The sequence below is a fragment of the Chelonoidis abingdonii genome, chromosome 5, assembly GCF_003597395.2.
Source record: "Chelonoidis abingdonii isolate Lonesome George chromosome 5, CheloAbing_2.0, whole genome shotgun sequence".
Taxonomy (NCBI): domain Eukaryota; kingdom Metazoa; phylum Chordata; order Testudines; family Testudinidae; genus Chelonoidis; species Chelonoidis abingdonii.
The window spans coordinates 18,784,108-18,801,532 of NC_133773.1; positions in this window are offsets into that span (position 1 = coordinate 18,784,108).

The window sequence follows — 17,425 nt, forward strand, 5'->3', positions numbered from 1 at the left end:
AATTAACATGGCAAACAAAGATCTGTACTCTTTGTAACTATGTAACTATGAATGTGATGAGAGAGAACTCCTTGCACCCAGCCAACAAAAGATAAGTAACCTAATGTTTCTAGGAATTAAGTCTCTGGTAAAATATGTGTGTTCCAGAGGGAAAAGTTTACAATTGTCTAACATTCTTAACTCTGTGTATCTGCTTTCTTCTCTAAATTGCTATCTTTCCCTGAGAGATTCAGTGACTCAATGGTTTCTTCAAGCTTTCCTCCTGATTAAGTAAGAATTATGTTAATCCAACCAGGAAATGGGAGTAATACTATTTGACCAATCACAACTTTCAAACAGCGACTAAGGTGCAATTAGGATGTGTCAAATACTCACAGAGAACTATTTTCAGACCACAGAACAAAAATGTAAAATATATCCATAAAGAAATAACATTTCCCGAACCTGGAGTAAATTTGAATAATAAGTACGTTAATGGAAATCACAGTTTGCACATGGACATTCTGTGAGCAGCAAAATACAACATTAAACAAGTCAATATTTTGCTTCAAGCTCTAATATGTATTGCAGAATTTGGACCATTACATATTATTAGTAAAACAAGCAAGGGAATTTGATTTTGAATCTGGTTCTTTTTATCTTGACTTTGTTCCTTGGAACATTTATTTTGAAAATGAAGGCATAGGGAGTTACATGGACACTACAAACAAATGTAAGTAAAGAAATAAGTTAAAGTGTGATTCTTCCAGCTTTGCCAGTGTTCCTTTAACCGGAACCAGCTAGGCCTACCCATATCATTTTCATGTTCTTCATGGATGTAAGTAAAACTGAGTCATGGATTATGATTTCTGTCCATAATTCACATCAGGTATGCTGATCATTAAGTCAAAATGCCTCTGTCCATGGGTACTACTGTATACTAGATAATACTGCTTTTATTTAATAGCAAATGAGCTATTCCCATACTGACAACAATACTGTGCATCCCAAGAGTTGTCTAAAAAGAGCAATGGTGAAGAAGTGTAGTCCCTGAAAATAGGTCAGGAAAGGACATTGTTACTGCAGGTGTCCTTGATGGAAACTGGTTTGCGCTGAATTTGCAAAAAGTGTGAGTTCAGTGTCATCTGTTTTCAGTATTTCCCAAACAATTGATTTATTCCACATTATTAATGAACTTTGCAGCAGTTCCACTTGTCAGGCCTACTCTGCAGGGGTCAATAATGAGAGGAAACCTGATGTTAGTAGATCCAGCTTAAGTGATTCTGTCATGCTAACGATTCAATATATCAGGACAAATGTCAGCTCCTTCCAATATGTTAATTCCTCTGATTCTATTTGCATAAACTACAGTCAATGAAATACAAGTTCCTCCTCTATAATGGTTAACGGGGATTTGTGAAGGATTTTAGATTTTTTTTTTTAAGTTCTTAGTAGCAGGGAAAGTAGACAGCAAATCTTGGGATCCATATACAAATTCACATGTTCATTTCTTCATTAATATAGTCAGGTTTGCCCTGTTACTGAAGCGTAGAGGAAGATGAAATCCAAATGATTTGGGTTTTTGTTAGTTTCTGTGATTTTAAAAAAATAATCCTTATAGTTTGGATGTAGGAAAATCAGAGAGATAATGTTAGGGAATTCTCTGGTTGTTAGAGTAGTTTATGTAGTGATTCTGTATTTTCTGGAGAATGGATCGTTTGAAATGTGCTGCAGTTGAAGGCTAATGCAAGGTCGCCAGTATTTCTGCACAGAGATGAATTGGCATGTCTGCATATCTGAAGTGCCAATTCAGAACTGGAACACAGCAGTATGCACTCACTACCTAGAATTAAATGAAAAAGGAGTGGCAAAAAGAAGGCGTGATTTTATGGTGAAGACTCTGGACTGGGATTCAGGAGATCAGGGTTCTATTCCTAGCTCTGTTACAGATCTCCTTTGTGCTCTTGGGCTAATCACTCATGTCTCTCTGAACCTCAGTGTCCTGTCTGGTAAAATGGATGTAATATTTTTTTCATTACCTCTTAAGGAGGTTGTGAGGGTAAATCTATAAATACCTGGGAGATGCTCTTATGAAGGGCCATCTAAGAACCTAAATAGACATAATTTTCCCATAAAGTGAGAGGGGAAGAAGCATGACACCATATAGAACAACATGGATGGGAAACAAGTAGAAAAAGACAGGTAATAAAATGGAAAATAAGGTCATGTGACTCTCATTTTGACTTTCAGTTGCCATATCTTCTGGGTGTTTGTTTTTAAAATTCCTGTTGATTTGTAGCTACAACTTTAATTCACTTTGTGGCTTGACAGTTGTAATATGCCCACATTCTGAACAAACATGCAGCTGAGACCAAAACAGCCACAAGTTTCTGCTGCAAATGCAAGGGGTTGTTGCCAGCCAGGATATTAACTGTGCATTGTAAGGAGCACAGATAATGGGCTCAGGTGCCTGTTAGCACATTGGCAAAGCATGCTCACTATACCCCTACCTGGAAGGTGCATTGCAGGAATGACCTTTGGAGTTCCTGTTGCAGAGGCCCAATGGAGCAGCTTCTCCATGGATTTTGGTGGAAGGCAGGCATTTCCCACCCTTTGTTCCTGATGCTGGTTTGTTTAGGGTGTTTTGTCTGGCGTTATTACAGGTCCTCTACAGCTGGCTGGGAGACAACAATTCTATTTTGCAGCAGTTTTCAAGCCTTCAAAATTAGTTTTCATTTCACATTAGAATGATTCAAAACTTTTTTTATTGAAACAACAGAGCTTTTTTTAAAAAATTATTATCTTTATTTATTTTTGTATGGCAACCAGGGGCCTAGCCTGGTTGTTAGGGCACCTGCCTGGGTTGCAGAAGATCTCGGGCTTCAGTCTCTGCTCTGGCTGATTTAGTGTATTTTTTCATCCAAGATTACTCTGAATCAGCTGAAGCTGGGGGTCTCCCACATTCCAGGCCGGTGTCCTAACCCACCAGGCTATGGAGTGTGAGAAGTCTCTCTCTCACTCTCTCTGTCTCCCACACAAAAAATGTTCCTGATGAAAACTTTTGTCAAAACAGAAAAATTCCACAAAATGATATATTTCATTTAGTCAAAAACTCTTCCAACCACCTCTAGTGAAGTGGGTGCTAAAACTTTGCTGTTGGTCTCTTTGTTTTTCTTCCTACTTCCTCAGTGCTTTAGGCTGCAGTTGGTTCAAAATTCTGCTTCTCATTGAAGGTGAGAAGCTGGTGCAAGGCCAGTAAAATAAAGTCTGATGTAAGTCATCAAAATAGAATTTAAGTGGGACTTCAGTGATTTTGAATGGGTTTTGCCCTCTTTGTCAGAATTGTGGCAAATCCCAAAAGGACATGACCTCCTAGTGAATGCAGCGCCATCCAGCTCAATCTTTAAAAAGGCGCTTAAGCTGGTCTGGCTGGATATGTCAGTTTATGTCCATCACTGACAATCTTGTCATGCTGCCAAGGCTTTTGTGGCCCACATAATTGCTGACTATGTAGCAGCATTCCTTGGTACTTGTGCTTTGAATTCATTGGTCTTTCATTCTAATATGTCTATACCAAGAAATCCGCCAAAACCAAATCAGTGCTGACAGAGGCAGTTGCTGGATTCAGCTTCAAATATCCTTATTTCTAATCTTATCCTGCCACTTGATATGGAGCAGTTGATGAAGATGATGAATTGAAAATGTCCATCCAATGTCCTTCAGGCTTCCTCAGTGCCCATGTTTTACTTCTGTACCATAGAGTTGGTATATCCGTGGTTCTATAGATCTGCAGCTTCATCGCAAGCTTTATATCCTAATGCGCCCACAGAAGGACCCAAAACACAGCAATAACTGCTGCTATATAAGGGTCTACATCTTTTGAGCATTCTCCAGGACCATCTACAGTGCCATCCAAATATTTGATATTTGCCACCTGCTTAGTGTCCCATCCTGACAAGTTAATACTGACCTGGTTGTAATCTGGAGCTAGAGGCTGCTTGATAGTAAAGGCAAGGTTTTGCCTGGATTAATACCCAGATCAATGTGCACTATATCTTGCCCAGCCAGACTGGTCATCAGCTGCAGTGATTCACCAGACTGAACCAACAAGAGAAGGTCATCAGCATATTCAAGATCTTGAAGCGGTCTTGTGTTCAGCTCAGTGCCACTCATGGCTGCCTCCTCAAGCTTATCCATCAACCAAACACTAGACAATAATGGTGACAGAAGGCAGGCTTACCGAACTTCTGAAGAGATAAGAAACCATGCCATGTATCTGCCATTGACTTGAACACAGCTTTCCATTCCATTAAAGACCTCTTCTGTCAATGACCTTATCTTCCCAGGTACACTGAGTCACCTCATTACATCGCACAAACTTGCTCAATGCGCTGAGTCAGAAGCCTGACAGAAATCTATTAAAAAGTGATGTGCACAGCTTATTAAATTATCCGTCTTCTCAAAAAGCTGTGTCAAGGTAAAGATCTGGTCACCAGTGCAATGACTAGGTCTAAAGTTGACCTGAGTAACCTAGCCTTTGCCATGAAGTGCATTGTTGATTCAAGACATTAACAAGGAAGCAAAAACTTTCCCTGGCACTGACAACAGTGTAATAGCACTATAGTTGCATGGGCTTTGCATTAGGATGAATTAATTTCACCATTAATTTATTACTGCTCCCACCCTAGTTGTTGCTCCTCCTACACTCACCATCTTGCCTCTGAACATGAGAATTACGTTAAAAATGTTACCATTAATACTGAACTCATCACACCTCTACCCCATTATGTGTGTGTGGAATATTAGCTTTGTATTTATAACCCCTACTTGTCATTTTCTTTAACATTTGACTATTGTTAGAGAAGACTATGCCTTTCTTTGTGGCTAACAAGCTATCTGTGTTACTGCGCCTTGGTAACTGTGAAAGATGCTATGTTAGGGCATGCTGAAGTCAGGCTCCAAGGTCTTGATTCAGCAAAACAGCACATGCTTAACTTTAAGAAAGATCTTAAGTTCCATTGAAGTCAACAGGAATCAAGCACATATTTAAATGCTTTACACAATCAGGGTCTACTTGGTAAATAATGCTAAATAAAATCACCAGCTATCCTGGACACACTTAGTAGAGGACTATTTAATTAGGCATGGAAGGATTAGATTTTCATTGGTAAATGAAGCTAAACATTGATTTCATTATACACACACAAAATGATTAAAAAATATTTCCACCCATGATAATAGGTATGTATAGACAGGCAAAGTAAGAAAAATGCTGCTGGAGAATTCATTCGAGTTTGATTTTAGGCTATTTACTTTGTATATTTTGATATTGACAATTTTTATTTTAATAGTTATAAAGCTTTAACTTTTTGAAACTTAGTGTCTGCTATCATTAAACAATTATCTGACCAAATACTCCATAATTCCCACAGCAGTGAAAATTTAAATTGATAAAAAAGTGGGGGGAAATGCTTTTAAATACCCATAGATGATATCTGTGGAAATTAGAAAAAAAAATAAAAACCAAATTCTACAAGTCTATTTATAATTTAAAGTATCTAATCACTACCCTTAAGGATGGTATTTCAATCTCATTCCTTATGGGGTTTTTTTTCTTTGTAGACATTTTAGTATAAACTAGTTTAGTTGGCAAGTCAATGTATACATATGAGAGGAGCCAGGAGAAGCTTAGAAGTCAGAGGGAATGTTAATGAAAGCTTCTGGGGATCACTGCAGTAACTGAAAGCCAAATTAAAAAAAAGGCCACTAATGTTACCATTCAGGTCTGATCTTGATGGGAAGTATTGGGTTTTGTTGCTCTGTTAATATCAAGCATTGAAACATTAGTTTTTAATTTAGTGGTTTTCTTATAGACCTGTTCATTGTAATATGAGAGGATCAAATTAATTTCAGCTGGTGGGTTGGTTTTTTTGTTTGTTTGTTTTGGATGGAGAAATGTTTATACCCAAATTGTAGGAAATGTTTTAGTTCTAGACCTGACTTTTGTTGCTGAAAAAGGTGAAATGCCCACTAGCAGGTCAAGGTATTCCAAACTCTATCCTGTTTTAACATAAACATTTTAACTATTTTAGTCCTTTTCTATCGTGCTTATTTTTATCAGTCTGTCCCATCTTTATCTGGATGGACACTTCTACCAGGCTGGCATTTTATAGCTGAAATGTTTTGGATTAGATGCTACTTTTTTCCACCACCACAAAAGTGTCAAAAATAAATTTAATCTGTAATCACTGACAGGTGAAAGGTGATGAAAATATTAATCAACATGAAACCTTAACAGAATTTGAACCTGCTACATTTGCTCTGTGAGGGTCCTGATCCTGCAGACAGTTACTGTTATACATAGGCTTACTCTTGTGTGCAGTCCCCTGTGATCACACGTGAGAATAAGCCTATTTGTGAAGATAAAGGGTTGGCCTAGGCACCATTATCTAGGGTCTTTCACACATGGAGAATGTACAAAATCTCCTACTGTTAGTCACTGGTGCTAACAATAGTGGAAGGACTAGTATAGTCCAGGCCCAGGTGCTTTTACCATGCCTGCATGTTGGTACTCACTTGCATATTTCTGATGTTCCTAGAAGAATACCGTTAGACAATATATGATACCACACAACTCCTGAGGCAGGTCCACTGCTTTTAACTTGCATGTGGCTGTTGGCTGGTGCTGTCTACGGCTCTAGTGAAGGGGGTCAAGGAGCCTAGAAGCTGTATTGTAAGTTTCTTGTCCTGTGTTTGTACAGCACTTAATACTTTGGGGTCTTTGTCCATGACTGAACTCTGGGGTGCTACTGCAAAATCAACAGTAAAAGCTCTGATCTAACTTACTCCAGCGTGAATCAAAACCAATTGTACCAAATTATGCTTTCATGTAAATATGGAACAATTCAATTGAAATCAATGGTATTATTTTAGATATTCATCAGGATACACAAAAGCATAATTTGGCCCAGTGGAGTAATTGTTACAGCAGTATAAACCTGGGGTAAGAAAACTGGGTCCCGTGAAAGTCACAGCCTTGCTAATTTTGTTGATGGACTTCATGGTAGTATATGAAAAGAAAAGCCTCATGAGGCTTTCCAGTTCTGTCTGGTTCTCTTATTTGTCATTATTATTACTTATTTCACGGCTCCTACTGGCCACAGTTCGCCGTTCCAGGGCAATGGGCCACGTGCCAAAGGTTACCGATCCCTGTGCTGGGCACTTTATATATTAAATGACAGTCCCTGCTCCAAAGATCTTACAGTGTAAAAAGGACAGAACTGGGTGGAAAAGTGGGGGCAACAAAAAGAATAAGAAGTTTTAAGTATAGACTAGGTGTGTGCACATCCTAAAGGGTGGCCCAGACTGCCTAATCCATATCTGTGGGAGGGCTGGCCTTGGATGCCCTGCCAAAGGGGTAGCTCCTCCCCTGCTTCCCCGCAGAGCCACTGGGTGCGGGAGCCCAGACACTCATCAAGGAGCTCAGATGCAGGCCCTAACGAGGGCAGGCTCAGGGGAATCAGTTGAGTCAAGTAGAACCAGCTGGGCTGGTGACTGGGAGGAGATATAAGCCCAGGGAAAGGCTCAGTGAGGCTAGCCAGTGGAGAAGATAGGGGGGAGGGGCTGCAGGAAGCCTCAAGGGTGAGAAGACCCAGGGAAGAGTTAGTGGGGGGATTGGTGTTGGGCAAATTGAGATTGCACCAAACACTGTAAATAAAGAGATGTGGGTGAAACACCTGAAAGAGGTGTTGGGACCCTTTTCTTTGACCAGCCTAAGCACAGAGTACAGGGATGAGAGGGAAGGAACCTTTGCAGACCCTGTGACAGTATCTGAGATAGTTTGGGGCAGGGTTGTGCCTCCCATAGTACTGCTGTGTAACTAAGAGTAGAAGTTAGTCTATAATATTGCTGTCCATCCTTACTTTGGTTCTACCAAGATTTTTGTTTTTTAGTATGGCATATTTTTCCTCCTTGAGAATATGCTCCAATATTTAGCAATAGTGATGAAGGCATGGAATACTAATTACTCTAAAAGAGCATTAGGAAAGGCAGCCTTTCCCCCAGAGTGTTAAAAGTTTCTTGGGACAGAAAAGGCAAGTAGCTGCTGCTTTGTTTTCTTCTACTTCCTCTGTGTATGAAATCACTTTGATAGATCTGCAGGAAGAGATTTAGTTGCAGATGGCAGAGGTCAGTGTATTGTGTATTCAATGTAGTCAATAATAAAGTCAGGACTTATGCTAACAGAATGTTAATAAGGAATCACAAGGACCTTGGAAAGTCATTATGTCTAGTCATTTGCTTCACAGTATTGCTCCAAACAGGCTCTGGAGGCCAATACAAGGAAATTAAAAAAAAAAAATACTAAGAAAAGACTGGATGAATAATGAAAGGCAGAAAGACTAAATATAGTAGAAGGTTCATATAATGTGCAACAGCTTATCATAAGAACAATTTCTGGATGCAGCTGTAATATAGTAAAGAAAACAATAACTTCATTACAAGACTTTTTTTTTCTGTTTTATCACTTTACCCAAACCCATACATCCTCTTTTTCTGTTACTGCTGTTCTGTGGGACTTGTAGATCATTTAATCATGAATCCTTGCCATGTGGGGGACTGGGAATCAAAACTATGCTTATAAAACACAGATGATATGATAAGGTATGTGCAGTTGTTTAGATTGCATGTGAAATGAAACAAAGCATAAGAGATGGGCCAAATCCTGAAGGTCTTAATGCTTGGGTAAAATTCCTATTCATTAATGCTTTTGCCTGTGAAAAGACTGCAGAATTTGGCCGTAGAGGCTTTATTTTTACAATTTGGGCTCAGAACCTCCTGAGGTCCTATTCTGATCTCTTTCCAGCACTCTTTCCTTTCTCCTCTTTCTCTGACTCAATTATTCTTTGGCCCTTTCATCTGAGATGATTTTTTAAAATATAGTGATGATCATTGCACATTCTAGAAAATGAAGTGCTGATTCTGACCAGCACTTTAAAAATGTCGTTGCACTAATGCAGGTCACTGCTTGGGATTTTATTTTTAAGGTCCTCCAATATTGTATATTAAAATGGCTGGAGGTCTTAGTTGGCTTGTGTGGAGACTGGAGTTCTCCCATAGAATGCAAATGCGGGAAAAATAGATGCAACCCTTTCTCACCCTTCCCCAATATTACACTTGTAATTTTCCCACATAACATTTTTCTAACAGAAAATGCCAATTCATTGAAAGCTAAACATTTTGCAGAAAAGTTTTTGAAGTTTTTTTTTTTAAAAAAAACATTCTGATGAAGTTGAAATGTTATGTTTCAACCTCTTCAGAATAGAACATTTTGATTTTCCATTTTGAAACTGCTTTTTTGTTTCAACCTTTTTATTTTAGGTAATATAAAATAAAGTCAAAATCAGAAAGAAAAATTTAGATTTTATCTAAACAAAAATTTTCAACTGATCGGAAACTAAGCTTTTTTGAGGAATTTTGTTTTATGGGAAATTTCAAATTTTCTTTGCTTTCATTTTGTTTTGGAATAGATTTTTTTCTCCAAACATTAAATATTCCTTGCAAAATGAAAGATCTAATTCCCACTCAGCTCTAATGTTTCATGCTGCTATGCACATGCAGGTAGGGTGGGGGTAGGGAAGCAGTATTCCTCTGTCTGTCAAAAACTTAAGAATTACATTATGCTCCAATTTACACTACACACTAAAGACCCTGTAGTGGCACAACCATTCTTCTGGCCAAGGGAGATTGAATGGGATTCTCTGTGAAACCCATTTAATGCCTTCAAGTGAAAAGCCATCACTGGGCTATGCACAATCACTCTTACTTTCCTCTGGCTGCTAATGGACTGAACTCCCTTCAGAGCTTCATTAAAGTAGCTCATGGGCTTACAGATGTTGCTGCTCTTGAGTCATTCAGGAGCTGGGGGTGCTCCTAACCTTTATTGGTTTAGTGAGTGAGATGACCAAGCCTGGAATTCATACCGAAGTCTCCCACTTGGTGAAGTGTAATGCTATGTCTATGGAGCTGGCCTTTAGTAGTTAATTTATTGTGAATGCCTATAAAATGCATGTAGAAGGCAGACAGATCTGTCATAAATCTGAAAGTATCAGCTCATCTCTCTCATTGTTTGCAAACTAAATGCATGGCAAACTGCCTACATTTTCATGATAGTTTGGTTTGTGTATAAGAGAGTTCAATAGACAAAAATTCTGGTTGTGCTGTAACATTCCAGCACATTTATGCTGGGAAGAACCAGTGAGTTTGTTAATGTTGCATTCCATTCTGTTGCTGGGTAAGTTTCAAACTCCTTGCCGTGGTTTTATATTTTTCCTCATTTCTGCAGGAGTGGTGCAGTTCAGCTTTCAACCAGTAATGACGCATGGGAATTAGGCTCCTAAAGCTCATAGATTACTTGTAAATTTTCTATTAAGTCCCATTTTCAAAAAAGCTTAAGTTGTTTAGGAGCATAAGTCACATTGACCTTCAGTAGGATTTAAACTCTTAAGTAACAGAAGCACTTTTGAAAATTTTACCCAAAGTCTAATGTGCTAGACTGTGCAAAACAGAAATGATTTTACTTGAGATGCATGTCGCATAATATCTTCCTGCTAAGAAATGAGTGGAAACAAGCTGTATGCAGGGTTTTTATATGAGTTATTCAGACATTTGACTAAATTGTCACACCGCTGAAAAATGATAGCCCTTCATCCTCTGAAAGCAAGTAGTGAGCTAGCTCAGTATTCCAAGAAGACTTCAATTGCTGAATAAACAATTTTTTAGCATGTCCACTAAGTGCCTTGCTCAAGTCACAAGTTGTTGGTGTGGTGTTAAATTAGGCTACCTCCTGCACTGGCTGGCCCCTTTGGCACCGAAGCAGCTGAAAGCTGATCTCCAAGGACTATGACCTACGGAGCAGCCTCTATCAGCCCTGGCCCAGTCTCTTGATCCTGTTTGGATCAGTGACTGCCAAGCGTGGTTCAGTCTCTCAATCAATGCAGGAGCATCTCAGGGACAAAGTAGCCTGGCCTAACCTTGGATTTGTTGAAGGAGGTGCATTGCAGGAACTCCAGCCTATGGAGCTGCATCCTCTGTGATCAGTTATTTGTGGAGCAAAAGAAACAAAAACTCAGAGAGTTCAGTTCACTTCTTGATGTGTTCATTAACCACCATTAATCCTAAAGAAAGGCATAGGTATGCATAGGAACATATATAGAGTCTCAAATGTTACAGATACTGTATCATACGTCTTTTTTTGTTTTGTTTTGTTTACATTGATACCCTGATCCAGTGAGGTGCTGCATGCCTTCGGGTCCCATTGATTTCAGTGGGAGCTGAGGACGTTTATGTTCTCAGTTACAAAGCCCTGTTCTGTTCAGTGGCATCATCTCCCTCAAGTTCTTTTCCAGATAAATCTTGAGTCTATTGTATATGAAAGAGCAAGGGTTGGAGCCTTTTATGAACATGCACCTATTTCTCAGTTTCAAACATTGGAAGATTGAATATTTCAGGGTTTCAAAATGTTCAGTGATGTGCATTTTTAACAAACTTTAAACTGCAGGGATGAACTGCTTCTTCCTGCTTAGCAGTGGGCCAAATGCCACATGTATAATAATAAGGAAATGAGAAGTTTCTGCAATTCAATTAAAGCATGGAAAGGCTTTTTAACTTTCATCAAGTATGCTAGTAATCCTGATGCTTGATATGGAACGTGATTGTTTTGACTTAAATGTCTTATATCTCAACTATATTAAATTTAGCTTTACTGGAAAATTTTCAGCAATCCCACTAATATTTATATCCTGTGCCCCGCTTTCCCCAGTTTTGTTAATGACGACACATTTAAGGAGACTATATGCTAGAACCTCTGCTAGTGTAAATTGCTGTTGTTTCATTGACTTCAGTGGAGCAGATTTTCACCAGTTGAGGCTTTGACCTGAAGGATGACAGGTTTCAGATTAACATTAACCTAACCATCTACATGACATATTTTATCATTCATAAGTGCAATGTGCAAAAACTCTCATATTTCACAAACTTCTAATAAGAAAGTAGTCCGGGCTATTCCATGAGAAAGGCTGTTCTCTCAGGAAATCCAGCCTCAGGCCCTTCCCTCCCCTTGAATCCAGACTCCTTCCTGCTCCTATGCAGAGTCCATTGATTGCAGTGGGATTTCACACAGGTGTTGGGATATGTCTACACAGCCTGCAGAAGCGAGCCTGCCACTCTGAGTTGGCAGCTGTGGTGCTTGTGCTACCTAGGGTTGCCAACTTTCTAATTGCACAAAACCGAACATCCTAGCCCCGCCCCTTCCCTGAGGCCTGCCCCACTATCACTACATTCCCCCACCCTTGCTCATTTTCACTGGGCTGGGGCAGGGGGTTGGGTTGCAGCAGGATGGGGCTCCAGGCCGGAGGGTGGAGCCGAGGGATTCGGAATGTGGGAGGGGGCCGTGGGTTGAGGCAGGAGGTTGGGGTGCTGGAGGGGGTCTGGGGTCTGGGGTGGGGCTGGGTATGAGGAGTTTGAGCTGCAGGATGGGGCTCTGGGCTTGAGGGGCTCAGGACTGGGATAGGGGGTTGAGGCCTGGGATTGGGGTGCAGGCTTACCTCAGGTGGCTCCTCATCAGTGATGCAGCGGGGCTAAGGCAGGCTCCCTGCTTGTCCTGGCTCCACGCTGTGCCCTGGAAGCAGCCAGCAGGTTCGGCTCCTGGGGGAGGGGAGGGCAGGAAGTTCCATGCACTGCTCTCTCACACAGGCACTGCCCACCCCCAGCTCCCACTGGCCGCGGTTCCCAGCTGATGAGAGTGCAGAGATGGTGCTCGGGGCAGGGGCTGTGCGTGGAGCCCCATGGCCCCCACACCTACAAGACGAACCTGCTGGTTGCTTGCGGCGCACAGCGTGCTGCCCAGGACATGTTGGGACTAGCCTGCCTTAGCCCTGCAGCACCGCCGACCAGACTTTTAATGGCCCACTCGGCAGTGCTGACTGAAGCCGCCAGGTCCCTTTTTGACTGGGTGTTCTGGTCGAAAACTGGAAACCTGGCAACCCTAGTGCTACTATGCTAAATATAACTGCGTAGAAAGCATTTTGAAGTTGGAGCTTGGGCTGGAGCTGGGGTGCTGCAGCCTAATCCCCTCCCTAGGCTTCAGAACCTGAGCACCAGCCTGAACTGCACCATCTACACAGAGCTATTTTTAGTGTGGTAGCATGAGCCCCCAGGAGCCCAAGTCTGTTAATCTGGGCTGACAGGCTTGCTTCTGTGGGCTGTATAGACATACCCTTACAGGTCAGCTGCATGGATCCAGTTGTGGACTGGGTACTGGACTGAAAGAGAGGAGACCTGAGTTCAATATCTTGCTTTGCCACTGATCTACTGCATGACCCTGGGCAAGTTACTTTGCCTTTGTTTTCCCTTCCTTGTCTGTTCTGGCCTGTAAAATCATTAGGACAGGGATTATCTGTTACTTTGTGTGCAGTGTCTAGCACAATGGGATTCTGATCTTATCTGGAGCCTCTGCATGCCATCACAATAAAATAATAACAGTACTTAGAACTGGTAGGGTATTTATTTTTTTAAAATGTCATACGAAAATATTTGTTGAAACCAAAGCTTTTCATGGGAAAGGGTCAGCTTTAACAAATTTCCTATTTTGATTACATCTCAAACCTTTTTTTCAGTATTATCAAAATATTCTGTTTTCAACATTGTTGAAATGAAAAGTTCAGTTCTTTGGTTGGCAATTACTTTGTTTTGAAATTTAGCTTAATTTATCATTTTAAAGATAACAGAGGGAGTAAAGAAGAAGGTTGAAATCATAAACAGACATTTCAAAATGATCAAATGAAATATTTCAATTGACCTGATCTGATTTTTGTTTTTGTTTTTTTTTTCTTTGTGAAACTTTTAGAATTTTTGACTTTGTCCCAATTTGGGACAGGAATTTTTTTCAAAATCTCACAAATTCTCCCAAGATTGGAAACCCTATTCCATCTAGCTCTTAAAATAGGCACAGGCAAGAAATCTGGATAAGTATCTGTTTAAACTTTTGAATCCTTATTTGAATTGCACTTCAATGCTTTGAAGAATCATGTACCTATGTCTCATGTAACCCTCCTTGCTCTCTTTTCTTCTTCCTCCTGTTTTGTCATCTTGATTGTTTTCAATAGTTTTCTAGTGAAAAAAGTGTGATTTCAAAGTAAAGGAATGGGCAGAATATCTAGTTGTTCATGATTCCTGCTTCCACAGTTCTCATTCATATTGAGTGGGATGGGTTTCTGCTGCCACAGCTTGTTGTGCAACTGGTGCTTGACTGTGTCTGAGCCATTCTTTTAGAACATAAGAGCATAAAAACAGCCATATTAGGTCAGACCAGTGGTCCATCTAGCCCAGTATCCTGTCTTCTAACAGTGGCCAATGCTAGGTGCTTCAGAGAGAATGAACAAAGCACGTAATGATCAAGTGATCCATCCCCTATCGCCCATTCCCAGCTTCTGACAAACAGAGCCTAGGGATACTTCAGAGCATGGTTTTGCTAATAGCCATTGATGGACCTTCCCTCTGTGAACTTATCGAGTTCTTTTTTTGAATCCTGTTACAGTCATGGCCATGGTGTCCCCACAGGGCAAACTCAGGAGACCCCTTTCTAAAGAGCTGCAAACTCTAGACATTGGTCAGTCTTTTAATTGAAAATAATCAAGAGACAAAACTTCCAATAGTGCCCTGAGGTATTTTTGAGCCGCTTGTGAGTGTAGGTGTAAGTGTTTAATCCCAGAATCCATTTATAAGGCTTAAATCCATACATATGTACAGATGATGAATTAAGTGGATCAGTTTTGCTTTATGTGCATTCCTCATCTTACTGTTCATTATCTGAACAAAGAGAATAGTTTCAGAATTTCAGATCAAGAGTTTAGCAAGGTTTGGCAAGCCAAACGACTCATTCAGAAGCAATGCCACATGGGAGACCTGGGCTTTGGACTGATCTTGAATTTCAAATTTCTCAAGATGGCAAGGGCAGAGAATGTCATGGAAGAAGCACTCACAGTTTCCACTAGGAGGGTGAAGTCTACTTTACTCCTTGTTGCACCCCAATACAGTAGCAATGTCCAGCTTGCTAAGAGGAGATTGCCTGCCTTTTTCAGTCAAAAGGGTACAGCTGTTTATGTAGCCAGTGATGATAGTGATGTATGGAGAGGGCATGTGTGGAAAAGATTCTCATCCCAATGGCATTTTGGGGTGCCACCTTTGGGATGGGAGAACATGTATGGATATATAAAAGCTTCCTTGCCCCACATAAGCCTTTTCTCCAAGTGAACCAGAACCAAACTTTTTAGCAGTGGTCAAAAAGTTTGGCTAACTTTCTTTATACCATCCTTTTTCACTTTTGTGCAATTTCTAGTTTCAGAATACCATAAAAATGTCTGTTGCTTTATGTCTAGCCCAACTTGAAACAGGAAGCATCAGAAGTTTTGTAAGAAAGCATATTAGCTGAGATTTCCAAGTCAGTTTTGAAGATCAAAGGGGTTCAGGTGGTTTGGATATTGTTATAATCTAAATGGAACAGCCAATCTTTGAGGCTCATCTGTCACAACTCAGGAGAAGGAGAGGGTGAAAATCCTAAAACCCCATTTAGCTTGTCTAAAGTCCCAAGTCTTTGTCTTGGGATAAAGCATGGGTGTTTCATCTCTGGGCCAGCACTACTGTATATTGGTCTAGTCAGTTGGACAAACATTAAGAGCTTTTGCTTGAGCATCTGAGGACCACTGAAACAAAAGACAAAAGGGAAGGCCTGTAGCAATAATTTAAAATATTCCATTAGATCACATGAAGCTACGAAATGCTCATCTTTGGGCATCAACGGAGTCTGCTGCTGTGAAGCATTGAACTTATATACATCAATATTTGTACTTTGGAGCAGCACTCCAACCTGGGCAATGCTTCCACATTCCAATGAAGATTATGTGATTTCTACCCCACCCCCAAAAAACCAGCTACATCCATAACCCCAGGGTCCAGTAGGCTGAATTGGTGATAAAATCAAAGTGGGAGTGGGGGATATTTTTACAGAGAACAGACATTGCTCTCTGTTGACAAGAGACAAATGTTTCATTCAAATGCTGCATTTCGCATATTGGAAACAGTAATGAATTCTTGTGCACCTTTCTGCCTAGTTCACAATGTCAGACACAGGCATTGAGGCACCTCAGGCTTTCCTCACAAAATTAAATTTAATGTTACACCCTCCAGTGGAACGGTGCATAAATCAAGTGTTTGATTTGCATGGACTCTAGTGAACAAGCCCATTCCGTGCAAATATAAACATAAACCCAGCCTTGAATATTATGTCAGGGACAGGAACAAAGCAATCTAGGGCTTCCAATAAAAGTCTGTTACCAAGTGTAATTCATGCTGGTATTATGCTGCTCTCATGGCAAGCCTGTTATTAAAATTCTTGTTTTTGCCTCCTTTTTTCATTTCAAAAGAAAATGTTTTTCTGACCTTCTTGTATTCTGAAAAAACCAGTATACACCAGTACTATTTATAAACTGGTGTCAGCTAGGAGAATCTGAGAAAGAGAATTGTTTTTTCTGTGGTAAGCAGTAAACTTAACATGGATATAGGGATAGTGAAGCAAAGCCAGGATGATCATGGAATAAAAATTCATAAAAAAGATTAGATGGCTGTGTGACTTGTTCCACTGGAGGCTTTGTTCCCATGTGAATGCTCAAAGCTGGCACATGGCAACTAAGTTTAAAAAGTTACTTGAAGGCAATAAATAAAGGGAAATTAACTTCTGTTTAGATTCAGAATCTGTGCCCTGTTCAGTAAAAGTTCATCTGTATATGTTTCTGTAGGTGTCTCTGATTCTACTAGGTCATCATATACTATACAATTCTGCCATGTACTTGTGTTATAAATGTATGAACTTAACAGTAATAATCATGCTGTTACTTTGTAACTGGATCTATAGTTTACTAGTACTTTCTACAGAAATCTGGTATCTTCCCAACAGGTCACAGCTTCCCAGATGCCATAGATGAAAATTTGCCTATGAGCAGCTCAGTGGTAGTCTGATCTCCATCCTATGGGCTTCCACCATTGTAACTGTATGTTTGTTGTATATTTTCGTACATTTTTATTTGTAGTTTTGAATGGATTAGCATGTAGGAGCCAGTGGTGAAATCCTGACCCCACTTATTTCAACAGGCCTTAGATTTCACCCCAGATCTTCAACTGTTATAAACTGGGAGCTTCTTTTAATTTAATGGAGCTCTGCTGATTTACATCAAGTGAGGGTCTGACTCCTAGGTCTGCAAGGTTCTAATTTACCATAAATGGAAGATATGGTTTCTTTTCAGTTTAACCCTAACTCAGAATTTTCTGGTTTTATAATTGTTGTTTCTTAAGTGTTTTATTTTTACTTTTAAATTATAGATATACATTCTCAACT